The sequence below is a fragment of the Miscanthus floridulus genome, chromosome 18 (genome assembly GCF_019320115.1).
Source record: "Miscanthus floridulus cultivar M001 chromosome 18, ASM1932011v1, whole genome shotgun sequence".
Lineage (NCBI taxonomy): Eukaryota > Viridiplantae > Streptophyta > Magnoliopsida > Poales > Poaceae > Miscanthus > Miscanthus floridulus.
In genome coordinates this window covers 6,004,730-6,020,106 of record NC_089597.1, presented here as the reverse complement: position 1 = coordinate 6,020,106, position 15,377 = coordinate 6,004,730, and positions in this window count along the sequence as shown.

Genomic DNA, 15,377 nt, shown 5'->3' with positions numbered 1-15,377 from the left:
AGACGGAAGGATGAGGAGGAAGAGAGGATCCGCATCTTGCAGCAATATGTTATTGAGTCACGGGAAGCGGTGCTTGAATCACAAAGGTGAGAAAAAGAAATGCAAGCGAAAATGCAAGAGGAAGTCACAAGGCAAGTGCAAATACAATTGAGTGCCCACGGGATTACAACAGCTCCGGGAATCAACATTAGCCCCCCCGATCAATTGAGAAGCAGTTGTGCTTCTACGGAGCTACCTGATGCCATAAAAGATGCAGAGCTGCGCTTCCCCATGGATGACGTCACTAAACCTTTTACATCATGTGAGCTGCACATTCCAAAAGATAATGGCACAGTGAAGGTGGCTATTGGTGTTGTAAACCCTATCGACCGTACCAAGACACCAAGAATCCATGGGGCAGTAGTACCAGCTAGATATGCTACCGTCTCGGTGGATAAAGCTATTGAAGGTTTTAGCGATGTGCCTCTTGACATTCATGGAGGTGATGGGGAGAAGACCGTGGGAGAAACAGAGAAGTCATTCATTGCATGGCGCAAGCGCTACATCAATATTCCTGGGAAGCCGTTGCCGCACAATAGGTACGGATGAAAGTGAATGAAACAATTTTTTTATTAATTTTATATTGCCTCTTAAATAACAATTGACTCATTGTCTTTTGTACACACACAGCAAGGCCTCCCCCAACCTAAGTCCAATAGTACAATCAGCAGACTAGCATAGTGCCCCGAGCGGCGGTTACGACGGGGTAGAAGACACGGCTGCATCCCCACCATCTCCAAGACGGTCTCCACCGCCGCCACCACCGCCTCCAAGGCATTCCCCAATGCCGCCTCGAAGGTCTCCAACGCCTGTTCCCCCACCTCCTCCCATGAACTAGGGAAGACGGCTGCAAACAAATAAGCCATCTGCCCCGCCGGCGAAGACGACCAAGAAGGCCCTCGTGAAACCAAGGCCAATTCCACATAAATTGCCTAGTGAAATGAGTAAAGAGGAGTTAGATGATGCGGTTAAAAAAACCGTCGGAGCATTCTTCTCAGGCACAGGGAAGAGGAAGCAGCAGGAGCAGAAGCACTTCCACCTACCTCCAGCTAAACTAAGGCGGATGGTGGAAGCTGAGCAAAAAAAGAGGCAGCAAGCTCATAAGCCCTCACCACCATCAGACTTTGATCGCACTCATAGCAAGATAATCAAGAAAGCTGCTAAAGCAGGGAAAACTGTTGCACAACTCGGAGAACAAGAATTGCAATCAGTCCCTCCTCTAGTTATTGCTAATGAATATGGTTCAAACATAGATATGCTGGATATGATGGAAATACCTGCTGATAAAGAAGTGGATATGGCGGAACTTGCTAACTTTTATGCTATGAGAGGTATCGACCTTGGCGATTTCCTCTTCGAAAGTGCGCCGGTAGCGGATGAATGGCAGAAATATAAGCATGGCAGGAGTCTATGGAATCCTAAGACCATCAATGAACTGGGTACACAATTGTTCAAGCTAAACACCTTGTACCTCGACGCGTGTCACCGGAAAGAGTTCTATATTTCTGTCAGAATCAAAGATGACCATTGGTTCTGGGGCGATGACGTTATGTACATTGAGTTTGCTGAATTACACCAACTAGTCCACCGGAACTCTCTCGACAAGACTCTCATCAGCTGCTATTGTCTGTAAGTGATTCTTTCTACTAATTAATAATAAGTCGCTATGTACGTACATGTCTATGTTTATTATCCTCACTCTATATATATGATGCAGGTTTGAGATGGGAGAGTGCAAAAAGAGAGGGTGTACTGATATTGGTTTCATTGATCCACATATCGTATTCAAAAACCCTAAACCCCAACCAACATGGAAAGCAGAAACGGAGGCCAATATCAAGATGTTCTTAGAGAAGCAACGTGACAAGAAATGTATACTCTTCCCCTACAACTTCAGGTAAGTGTTCATAATGTCGACGATCGTGTATCCATATATATATGTTCACTGTACCTATTAGCTAATTAATGAGTGTTAATGGACATGGCAGTGAACACTAGATATTGATGGAATTCGATCCGGAGAAAGGTCTTCTAGGCATCTGGGACTCGATGAGAAAAGAGCAAAAAGAGTTCCAAGAGATGATAGATACTATTCAGAGGTAATTGCAGTCTCACTAGCAAAACTATTCCAGTCTCTCTGCATGCAAATTAATGGTCCAAATATTTTTTATGTTATTTGGTAGTTGTTGGGAAAAGGTCTGTCAGGAACACCATATGAAACGCAAAGTGCCACTGAAAGTAGTGCTATACAAAGTAAGTACTATATACCTACCTTAGTTCAATTTCCCTATGCTCGGATGATGACGAATCTTTTTCTCGTAAAGTGGGTTCTGCTGCAGCCCTAGGGGACCAATCTCTGTGGATACTATGTTTGCGAGTTCATGAGAGTGTGCTAAAAAAGAACTAGTCTAGAGAAAAAAGGGTAAGTGTACACACACACACACACACACACACACATATATATATATATATATATATATATATATATATATATATATATATTCTTCATACATATATTTATATATATATATATTCAAGATAGATACAATTTATTTATCATTATTCTTGATACATATATATATATACTAATATACTTTTTCTTTATCTCATATCTCAAATTGAAGACTCGTTGGTTGAAGGAAAAAACCCTGGACACACACCATCTCAAAGCAATCCAAGAGACAATAGGTGGATTTCTGAATGATCAGGTCTTAACACCCGGTGGCGAGTTTTACTATGACCCAAATATGTGATGATGAAAGCAAAATTTCATATTGATCCAAAGAACATGTGATGATGAAATGTACAATTAATGCAAACTTTACATGTGACAATGAAATGTAATATTATGTTTTAGTTTACTTTTACTTGTGTTGCTTGCGTGCATTGATCGAGCGAAAACTTTACAGTACGCGCGCGTATACGTATATTACTTTGCAACGAATAATGCGTATTCGAAAACCAAATTAAAACAAAAAAGAATCATCAATTGAAATAAGTAGGAAAAGAAAAAAAAGACCCTTTAGTCCCGGTTGGTAATACCAACCGGGAATAAAGGGGCCAGCCCAGGCGCTGGCGTGGCTACCTTTTTAGTCCCGGTTGGTATCACCAACCAGGACTAAAGGTCCACTTCTATTCCCGGCTACTAACCCTTTATTCCCGAACTCCTATTCCCGGCTGCGTAACCGGGAATAAAGGGGGTTGGCAGCCGGGAATAGAAGCCCTTTTTTTTACTAGTGCACGGCCCTGGGCTACTTCTCTGTTCCTTGGTCGCCGGAGCAGAGGTGCACGGCAGCACCATGGCCATCTACGGGGCTGCTTGGGATCGAGCAAGGGACTACGAGAGACAGAGACAGCAGGCGCAAAAGAGAGTGAAGCTCACCGAACTCAGGTAGGCTCTCCTCGGTGCTTGGTTCAGAGCGGAGGGGGAGGCAGCCGAGATGAGGCGGACGGTGACGATGAAGTGTTCCGGCGGGCTCGTGATTTCTCCCAACACGCCGTGATCTTTCGGAAATATAGGCAGGGTGTGAATCTCCGGGACGAGGAGAATCCAGTAGAGGCGAATATTGAGCAAGAGATGGACAAACCGCGGAGAATGATGACAACGAATGGAGCTCGGCAATGGCGTCGCGGAGCTCTGCAGGGAGAAAAGAGGGACGTGCAGCGAGCAGAGAGGAGCGACGGTGGGGTCCCGGGTAGGCCGGCGGGGGTCCGGGTCGGTGGGGGTTCAGGGTGGCGGCCGGGGCATAGGGCGGCGGCGACGGCATGTGTGAGTGCGTGAGTGTGGGCGGGCGCATGTGTGCGTGAGTGTGGGTGGGCGCATGTGTGCGTGAGTGTCGTGTGCGTCAGGGGGTGCGGCCGGGGGTCATATGAAAGGTATGCCGAGTGCTCTCGATCTGGGCACTCGGCAAATTAAAGATATGCTGAGTGTCCAGATCGGGGGCACTCGGTATTGTTTTTTTTCAAACCGTCCGGTACTATGCAGTGGGGCCAGATCAACAAAGTTGCTGCTTTTTGCCGAGTGTCAGGTAGAGAACACTCGGCAAAAAAAAATTTCATTTCATGCTACACCGTCCTCCTTCATAGCGTGTTCTACTAAATTTGTTATGATGGAATTTGAAAGTACCTTGTCAAATTCACTTAACAATGCATATTTGATTTTTCTACGAATGTTATTCCATTATTTCATGCAGTTATAGCTCAAATTCAATTTATATCAATTAAAATTCTATAATTGTAGTTAATAAATTAAAATTATCAAACGGATGCGCAAAATTTCTAAAATTTGACATGGATCAATCTATGTTGTCTATTGCTTATACAAAAAGTTTTGAAGTCAAACTCCAATTCTACTGTCACTTTGACTCCAAATCTTACCGGATCCTTCTCAACTCCTCGATTCTTCTTCGGAGATGCTTCGGTTTGTAAGCGTCGTACGTGACAAATTGTGCGAAACCTTCTCAATTTTTCCACAGTCTCCACGTATGATATCAGGAGATCTTGACAAATCTCGTCATTTTCAGACTTCGTTTGCTTTTTTTAGAATTTAAAAATCATTCAGCCACACATTCGTAGTCGTGTTTTCTGAACAAAATGTTCGAAATTTCTTTTCATTTCCCGGGTAAGGCCCCAAAATGGACTCAATAACATGAATATGAATTCTCCACTTAATTTATTCCATTATTTGAATCACTTGCGGTTCAAATTTGACTTAAACCAAAAAATTCCTCTAAATACAATAAATTAATTAAATATAGCAAACAGATTGAGAAATATACCAAATTCTAACATATAGTACCACATGTATGTGAAAAGTAGAAAAGGTTTGGTGGGCAAGAGAGGAAAAAAATTATTATTTTGCCGAGTGCCAATAAAAAACACTCGGCAACAACATTATTTTGCCGAGTGTCAATAAAAAACACTCGGCAAACCTAGTCTTTGTCGAGTGTTCCTAACGGACACTTGGCAAAGTTCTAACGGCAGGGCGGCGCATCCAACGGCCGCCACACGGCTGCCGCACGCCCAGCGCACATGCCTATACTTTGCTGAGTGTCCGTGTTTGCCAAGTGTTTCGTTGTAGCTTACTGAGTGTTTTCTTTTAAGCACTCGGCAAAGTTGAGTTTTGCCAAATGCTATTTGTTTGCCGAGTGTTGAATTCAAAACACTCGGTAAATAGGATATTTACCAAGTGTCCGATGAAATACACTCGGTAAACCCTCAGACACTCAGCAATTATACTGGTTCCGGTAGTAAGGCCCCATAAACCGATGCTCACATATAGTGCATCGAGCGCTCTAACACAACAATATTTCTGGAGAGTAAAATCGATTTTCACACTGAACGTGCTCTTAGGATTTCTGGAATGAATCATTTTTTTCCTAGTACCAGATATATGTATTTAGTTGAAATATAAAGTTAAGCTATCTATGTGATATCATGAATCTATATTTTAACTTTCACTTTTTTATCTAATTGCTACAGTTGTTTTTATCCCTACGATAACTTGAAATTATAATTTTATTATATCTTTTATTCGAAAGATTACTTTTTTATTTTATTAGAACTTCCTAGTAACCCCTTCGTTCTTATAATGATAAAACAAGTCATTTCAGCATTCACCATGACACTTAAGATGTTGAATTATTTATATTAAAAAATTATATGAGTGTTAGTATTGTTTTACTCAATATAAAATGTCTAAAATTAAATTAATTTCGTATGATATAATGTTGCATTAAAATCATCTTTCCTAGCGCTCGGACGTCCGCGGCGTGAGATGCGTCCAGACGCCGGTGCCTGCTGCCCGCCCCAACCAATCAATCAACTCGACGCAGCTCCCTGCTCCGCCCCATCCACGTGGAATTGCGGCAGATCTGCTCGGCCCCACTCCGATTCACGTGCCGCCCTGCCCGCTCTGTTGCACACACGCGGGCCCTGTGGGACCGTCCCGCCTGCTCCTTTCCAAGCGCGCACACGGTTCCACTCGCTCTGTTTTGCACGTGCACGCGGAAAAAACATATGTACTTTCGCAACCTCCAGAACTAAGTTTTGAAAAATCCAGAGGAAAACAATTGCAACATGCGTTTGAAAATAAATGAAACATTTGGAACATAAATTCGCAACATAGATGTGAAGGCATCGTAACACATGGAACATGCAGATCTACTTTGTAGCATCCAAATAAAACAGTTGCAACATCCGTATGGAATAGCTAAAACACTTCAAACATGCACTTGCAAACATACGTGTGTATTCATTGCAACACATGTAACATCCCCCGATATACTTTTGCAACATTAAAATAAAAACACTTGGAAACATCCATACAAAACACCTGCAACATGTATATGAAACACCTGAAACACTTACAACATGCGTCTGAAACACTGGCAACATCCAGATAAAACACTTGTAACATGCAAATGAAACATACTCTTGCAACATGCTAAATCAGCGCAACATCTTGTTTCTACTTGGGCGAATGGAGGCTCGTCAGCGTGGAGAGAGAGGGGGGGAGACCGTTAGTCTTGCATGAGCTGGCACCGGAGAAGGATGGAGGCGCTTGGATCTTACCACTCCGGGTCTCGCCGCTCCAGATCTCGGAGTGGGACGCGACAGTGGGAGACACTACTACAGAATGGACTTGTTGTCCTGGGCGGTAACAGCCTTTAGTCCCGGTTACCGCGCCGGGACAACGATCCTGGGACTAAAGGTGGAACCTTCAGTCCCGGGTCATCGAGCCAGGACTAAAGAGGGACCTTTAGTCCCGGTTGGTAACACCAACCGGGACTAAAGGCCCTCCAGCCGAGCGAGCCTGGCGCATCCTTTAGTCCCGGTTGGTAACACCACCAACCGGGACTAACGGTTCACCCTTTAGTCCCGGTTGGTAACCCCAACCGGGACTAAAGGTTCCTTTTCTTTTTCTTTTTTTGTTTAATTTGTTTTCAGTTCAGTTACACGTATTTGTTTAATATATAATATGTTTTTATGTACGTATTCTACGCTGCTAATATAAATACACGCATGCGTATAATTACATCTAATTCTCATCTTGAGCATTATTATATTCGAATAAAGTATGAAATTATATATATTATAGATATATATATATATATATATATATGTATATATACAACACTTTCATAATCTTGTTCTCGAAAATAACGATATCAATAAACATTTAATTTACATCATTTATTCCTTAAGATCAAAGTAGAACTCGCTGTTGGGATTTAGCACTTTTTCTAGAAGATATCTTGCTATTAACTCTTGAACTGCTTTCAGATGGTCTTTTTGTATGACCCTTCGTTTCAACCATTCAGTCTTGCATTTGAAATAAAAGGAAAAGTATTAATACACATATATGTATATATATTCATTTAAAAATAAATAAAAATTGATATATACGTACTCTGAGGACATCTTTAGGAGTTCTTCTTATGTGCGCAGTGATAAATTCACAAACGTAGTATCCACACAAGTTATTACCTGGTTCCTGCCGCAAACACCACTGTACGAGAAGAAGATTATTCTCATCATCTCACACGTAAATTGAAGTACGATATAGTAATTAAACACGTGGGGAAGTGTATATAGTACAACTTACTGGTATTTCAACTACATTAAGTGGTGCCTTGCAATCCTTACGATGTTGCCGAATAAACTCTTTCCAAACCCTATGCGACCAATAATGTACGATCGTTAATAAATTATGGCAAAGTCTATTCAATAATAGTTGTGCGCGAGAGATCGAAATTACCCCTGGATAATGTCTATCATATCTTGGTATAGTGCCCGTTCTTTTCTCAATGAGTCAAAGATTAATAACCGACTTGAGTTTAACTCAATGATAATGAGTATCCAGTGAAAACTGCATTGGTTTATACACACACGTACATGCATATAAGTTGTATTGATATTACATAAAATGTGTAGACTACATTATTATTAACACTTACTCAAAGTTGTACGGGAAAAGTATTGTTGTCTTGTCGTGCTGCTTCATGAAGAACATCATGATATTCTCCTGTGCTTCAGATACCCATCGCTCCTTGACAATAATACCGGTTTTGAATACAATATAAGGATCAATGAAGCCAACACTGGTGTCTTGTATTCTTTGGAGCTCTGACATCTGGAATCTGTATATAAATATAAGTTACATGTGAGGATAATTATATACACGTACGCATGGAAGTGAGTTTATTAAATAAAAGTAAGAATCACTTACAAACAAAAGGAGCTAATGATTGATTTGTCCAGAGCGTCCATGTGGTATAGTTGATGCAATTCTTCGAAACTAATATGTAAGATGTCATCGCCACGGAAGTAATGATGGTCTCTAAATCTGACAAAGATCCACTGCTCACCCCTGCCACACGCCTGCATGTACCACTTGTTGAGCAAGTACATTTGCGTACCCAATTCATTCAGAGCCGCAGGGTTGTACAGACTTTTGCCATATTTATAAGTCTTCCAGGTATCAACTTCCAGGTTCTGGATTGGAGCTTTGCCCGTCAATTGATCCAAGGTTAAACCAGTATCTTGAAAAAAAGCATTAAGGGCTTGAACCGACACTTCTCCAGAGTTGTCTGGTCGATAGACTTCTATGTTGGAACCATATTGATTAGCAACAACAAGATTTTGCATTGGTTGCTTCTGTTGTCCGAGCTGTGGGACATCCTTCCCTGATGCTCTTTTCCTTTTCTTATCTGCATCATGTGACTTCACGAGGGAGCGGTCATAGTCTGATAGTGGCGAAGGCTTACGAAGTTCAATCATCTTTTTCTTGTGAGCATCGACCTTCTGCCTCAGCTCCTCTCGTGGTAGGTAAAAGTACGGCTTCTCCTTAAGCTTCGCTTGACTCTTCTTTTTGGTATCTATAAAAAAATCTTTCACTTTTTTGTCTTCTTCAGCTGCTATTTGCTCATCAGTTTTTTCAGAAAGTATTTCTTGAGAAATAACTCTTTTTCTCGGGGTCTTCTTTGCCGCCGGGACCTTAGACGTCTTTGTAGTGCGTCGCTGTGGAGGGGGTGGGGGCGGTGTTGGAGACCGGCGTGGAGGCGATGTGGCCGGTGTTGGTGGAGACCAGCGTGGAGGCATTGGAGATCGTTGTGGAGGCGGTAGGGCCGGTGTAGGAGTTGGAGATCGTCATGGAGGCGATGGGGCCGGTGTAGGAGTTGGCGATTGCCGTGGGGATGAAGTCGTCTCGCCCCCCGCGACGCTGTGATGAGATGGGGAATGAATGATTAGGCTAGGCTGGGGGGAGACCCTGCTACAAAAACAAGTTGTGTGTCAATTATTTTTTAAGCCAATAGAAAATTAATGGAAAATAATATTTCATTCACTTTCATTCGTATCTAGGGTGAGGTAGGGGAAGCGGTGGCGCCCCAGGAATGATGATGAAGCGTTTGTGCCATTGAATAAATGTCTTTTCTGCTTCCCCTAGTGTCTTCTCCCCATCACCGCCTTCAATGTCAAGAGGAACATTGCTGTAACCTTTGAGCACTCTATCGACCGAGACGCTAGCATATCCAGGTTGAATAACTGACCCATGGATTCTTGGTGTCTTCGTTCGGTCTATTGGAGATACAACCCCGACAGCCACCATGATTGATGCATTATTACCATCTCGAATGTGCAGCTCACATGTTGTTAGAGGCTCAGTAATGTCATCAACAGGGAAGCGCAACCCAGCGTCGTCTTGAATAACTGGCAGCTCCGTAGAAGCACAACTACTTTTCATCTGACCAACGGGGCTAATGGTGACTCCCGGCGTTGATTGCGATTGCATTTGACTCATTGCTAGCTGCACTTGCCTCTTGATCTCCTCCTGCATTCTTGCCTCAAGAGATTTTTCTCGTTCACGTGATTCAAGCAATGCTTGTCGTGACTCGTCAACAAATTGCTCCAATGCACGGATTCGTTCTGCCTCCTCATCCTTCTTTCTTTGGCGGCTTCTGTAGGTATCCTTGTCTGCTGGGAATGCGTGTAGCCACGGAACCGCCCCATAGTCTCTTGTTCGACCACCGTGTTCGGGATTCTCTAGTGCATATGTCAATTCATCCTTCTATCTGTTGGGCTTGAAAACACCACTATCAGCTTCTTCCCTAGCACGAGCTAGTCTCTGTGTTGCTCTCTCAATTTTTTGGCCAAAAATTAGCTTGCCAATGTCTAGGTCTAGGCTTCCCCCATGAGCGTAGAACCAATTCTTCGCGCGTTGAGGCCAGTTCTTCTCTATTGTTTTAGGTATGATTCCCTTGGCAGTAATCTCTGCTTCTAGGTTCTGCCACTTGGGAATAGCACTCTTATAACCACCTGATCCCATGCGATGATGGTATTGCTTCTGTCGGGCATTCTGCCGATTCCTCATCACACGTTCCTCACTGTCTTGGGATGTCTTGTATTCTACGAAGGCATCCCAATGGGACTCCAACTTGACAAATGCCTTAGCATTGAAATTCGGCGTAGCATTCTTCAAGATAAACTTTTTATACAATGTCTTCTTCCAACTCTGGAACAATGTTGCCATCTTCTTCATTGTCCAATCCCTCACTAGCTCCTTCAAAGCATCATCTGCTTGTAATGTGAAATGTTGAGTGATATCACTCCAAGCTAGGTTCTTGTCACGATCAGATACAAAACGAACATTAGGAGCGGATATCTTCTGCTTCCATTCATGAGCACTAACTGGGATCCTATCCCTTACAACGAACCCACATTGATTGACATATGTCTGAGCATGTGGTCCCAATGGTTTGCCGGTGTCGGTGTCGAATTCTGATATTATGAAACGGCCCTCTAATGGTTTTTTTGGCCCTCGGACTTTCCTACTTTTGTTGGTGGTTGATGTAGATTCAGAGACCGGCTACATGAGTACAAACACAACGATTAACAACAAATATACGTACGCATGCATCTATAAGAGATGATAGATAATCGAATATACCTCGCCAGTATTTTCTTGCGCGATAATTTGTTGATCTTCAACCACCGGCATATTCAGGATATCCTCATAATCAGCAAAGTACTGACTCGTGTCATCTACATCCACATTGGTGCCGGCGTTGATAATATCCGCCATTATGTCATCACTCAAGTTATCATTCGGAGCAGCCATTTGTATCTTCAAGATAACACATAGATAGAATTACTATGGTACATAATATAAGTACATGTGATAACACATATAGAATTACTAAATCCAATTAAATATAATAACACATAATATTTCATCAACATGGAAATAAGTACATGTATATATATACACATAGAATGATACAATATATTTTCTCTCTCTCTCAACACATAGAAATAAGTGCATATGTCGATCTATATCTCTAGATATGCATGTGATACACATAGAATGTCTCTCTAGATACAATTTTCTCTCTCTCTCGACACATGAAAATAAGTACATGTATATATACATATAGAAATAATTAAGTACATATGTATACATATAGAATCTATCTCTAGATATAATATATATAGAGAGATAGAATATATAATTACTAAATCCAATTAAATAAATCTAACATGAAATTAGATAAACTAGTAAGATAATACATTTTAATCTAACATATATCAAAAACTATAATAAAAAACTATCTAAAAAAAACTATCTAAATAAAATACTAATTAAATTTTAATACATTTAAATCTAATATATCAAAAACTATCTAAAAATAACTAAAAAACTAACAATAAACTACATGTACTTATTTTAATCTAACATACAGCCGAGACTTTGTAAAAAAAAATCTAAAAAAAAAGCCGATCGAGAGCAGCGCAGATCATATCGAGTTCGATCGACGGAGGCCGTACCGCGTGGGCGCGCGGGAAGCGTCGGCGACGGAAGGTGGGGTCAGGTGCGGCGGCGGAGACGGGATGCGGCGATGCAGGCCTGGAGAATGGCGCGGCCGGGCGGGGGTAGACGACGACGGCTGCGCGGCAGAGACGAGCTCGACGACGGCGGATGGCGCGGCCAGGCGGGCGGCTGAGCGACGGAGGCGAGATCGAAGATGAACAGAACAGACGTTCGATATATATAGCCTGCGACCCTTTAGTCCCGGCTGGCAACACGAGCCGGGACTAAAGGACATTTAGTCCCGGCTGGTAATACCAACCGGGACTAAAGGTCCAACCCTTTAGTCCCGGTTGGTCTTACCAGCCGGGACTAAATGTCCTTTAGTCCTGGCTCGTGTTGCCAGCCGGGACTAAAGGTATTTTTTGGCGGGCACCTAAATTGCCGCCCACCCTTTAGTCCCGGTTCTTGGTCTGGGCCTGGACTGAAGCCCTGAAAAATTTGCCAACCCGCCAGCGTAATTGGAAAGGCCTGGGATTTTGTTTTTGTTTAATACTAGGTTAATCAATTAATTCCATAGCAACTTCAATACTTTGCAATATTTATTTTAAAAAATACTATTGATTAACTAATTATTTATTGTAAATAGGAAAATTTTGTAACCTAAAGTTTTTAATTTCTTTTATGAATATAGAATATAAATGTTACTAATACTAAGTATTTTGTTAATGCAAAAATATATTTCTAACTTAAAATTAATAAAACTAATATTATTTGATAGAAAATTTATTATCACATTATTGTAACGTCAATGTTTCAATTTTTTCTCGGTTTTTGACCAAAATTGATAGGAATTTTTTGTTGAACCTATAAAAATAGAGAAAATGTAGTATTTTTTGTTCTACAGCTTTCTCAAATAAAAAAATGGCCTATATAAGGATTGTATATATTGATGAGCTTAACAAACTCGGTATTCAAAACTTTTCAATTTGAGACAATCTAGGGTCCCGAAAACTAGTTTGTAGGCGTCAAAATTTAAAAATGACAAATTTGAACCATCCAAACTTTCTCAAATGGAAAGTTGACCAAAACAACAATTGTAGATCTTTTTGAGTTTAACAAACTTGGTATTCAAAACTTTTCAATTTGAAGTCATTTAGAGTTTATAATACTAGAGTCAAAGTGTTGTTTTTTTATTTGACCAAATTTGACTTGGTCAAACTTGCCCAAATGAGACACTAAATGACCTCAGATGAAAAAACTCTGAATACCAAGTTTGATCATCTCAGAAAGATCTACAATTGTTACATAGCTCATTTTCCCATTTGAGAAATTTTTATCAAACACTAGTCACAACTTCTTGAATCTCATATATACTTTCTAAAACTATGTCACACACTTGTGAAATTTGAACTACATTTTGTTCAAGCTTTCTCAAATGAAAAAATGGCCTATATAAGGATTGTATATATTGATGAGCTTAACAAACTCGGTATTCAAAACTTTTCAATTTGAGACAATCTAGGGTCCCGAAAACTAGTTTGTAGGCGTCGAAATTTAAAAATGACAAATTTGAACCGTCCAAACTTTCTCAAATGGAAAGTTGACCAAAACAACAATTGTAGGTCTTTTTGAGTTTAACAAACTTGGTATTCAAAACTTTTCAATTTGAAGTCATTTAGAGTTCATAATACTAGAGTCAAAGTCATAACATATTACATAATATCCGTCTCTAAAACATAATATATTAAACATGCATCGTTGTATCATGCGGGCACAACAGTGAATTTCTTCTTGACGTATGGCCCTTGGTTATGATCTTGTCGTAACCATGGAGTGTCTTCATCATTTAACATGATGCTTGGATCTTTCTTCACTATGAAGGGTGGAATTCGGACATTTCTTTCGTAATCTTCTGACATGTCTGACTTGTCTTCAATTCCCACTATATTTATTTTCCCAGAAAGAATTATGTGGCGCTTTGGCTCATTGATCATTGAGTTGATGTCTTCGTTTTTTCCTCTCTTTGATTTTGTAGACATGTCTTTCACATAGAACACCTGACTCACATCGGCAGCAAGGACGAATGGTTCCTCTTTGTACCCAATATTGTTGAGGTCCACTGTTGTCATTCCATACTCTTTGTCGACTGTTACTCCTCCTCCGGTCAGCTTCACCCATTGGCACCGGAACATAGGGACTTTAAAATTAGGTGCGTAGTCTAGTTCCCATATCTCTTCTATGCGGCCATAATATGTTTGTATATTCCCATTTGGATCTGTTCCATCTATGCGAATACCACTATTTTGATTGGTGCTCCTTTTATCTTGGGCAACTGTGTAAAATGTATTCCCATTTATCTCGTACCCTTGGTACGTGAGGATATGCCACGATGGCTGCCTAGCCAACAAATACAGTTGCTCATCAATATTGTCATCGCCTTGACATTCTTTTCGCAACCAACCACTGAAACTTTCCATGTGCTGACGCCTAATCCAAGCTTCAGTCTTCCCTGAAAATTTGGATCGTAAGAACTCCTTATGTATCTCGATGTATGGATGCACCAATGACGAGTTCTGAAGAACTGTGTAGTGTGCTTTATTGAAATAATCGTCTTCCATGCCGATATATGTTTTCTTCCCTAAAGTTCCTTTACCACTGAGTCGCCCCTCGTGTCGTGATTCGGGAACACCAATCGGGGCAAGGTCAGGAATAAAGTCAACACAGAACTCAATGACCTCCTCTGTTCCATAGCCCTGGGCGATGCTTCCTTCAGGCTTAGAACGGACTTTCACATATTTCTTCAAGACTCCCATAAACCTCTCGAAGGGGAACATGTTATGTAAGAACACAGGTCCAAGAATACTAATCTCCTTCACCAAATGAACTAGGATGTGTGTCATGATATTAAAGAAGGATGGAGGGAACACCAACTCAAAGCTGACAAGACATTGAACCACATCATTCTGTAGAGTAGCTAGTTCCACTGGATTGATTGCCTTCTGAGAAATTGCATTGAGGAATGCACATAGCTTCACGGTGGCTAGACGTACATGTGGAGGTAGAATTCCTCTTAAAGCAACTGGAAGCAATTGCGTCATAAGCACGTGGCAGTCATGGGACTTTAAGTTTAGGAATTTCTTATCTGGCACATTTATTATACCCTTTATATTGGAGGAGAATCCCGATGGGACCTTGATGCTGCTTAGACATTCGAACATGTTGTCCCTCTCTTCTTTGCTAAGCGTGTAGCTAGCAGGACTTAAGTAATGACGTCCATCATCTGTCTTCTCTGGATGAAGATTGTCTCGTTCTTTCATGCCCTGCAAGTCCTGGCGTGCTTCAAGTGAATCCTTTGGCTTCCCGTACACACCCATGAATCCTAACAGGTTCACACAAAGATTCTTTGTTAGGTGCATCACGTCGATTGCGTGGCGGACCTCTAGGACTTGCCAATAGGGTAGCTCCCAAAAGATGGACTTCTTCTTCCACATGGGTGCGTGTCCCTTAGCATCTTTGGGAACAGATTCAC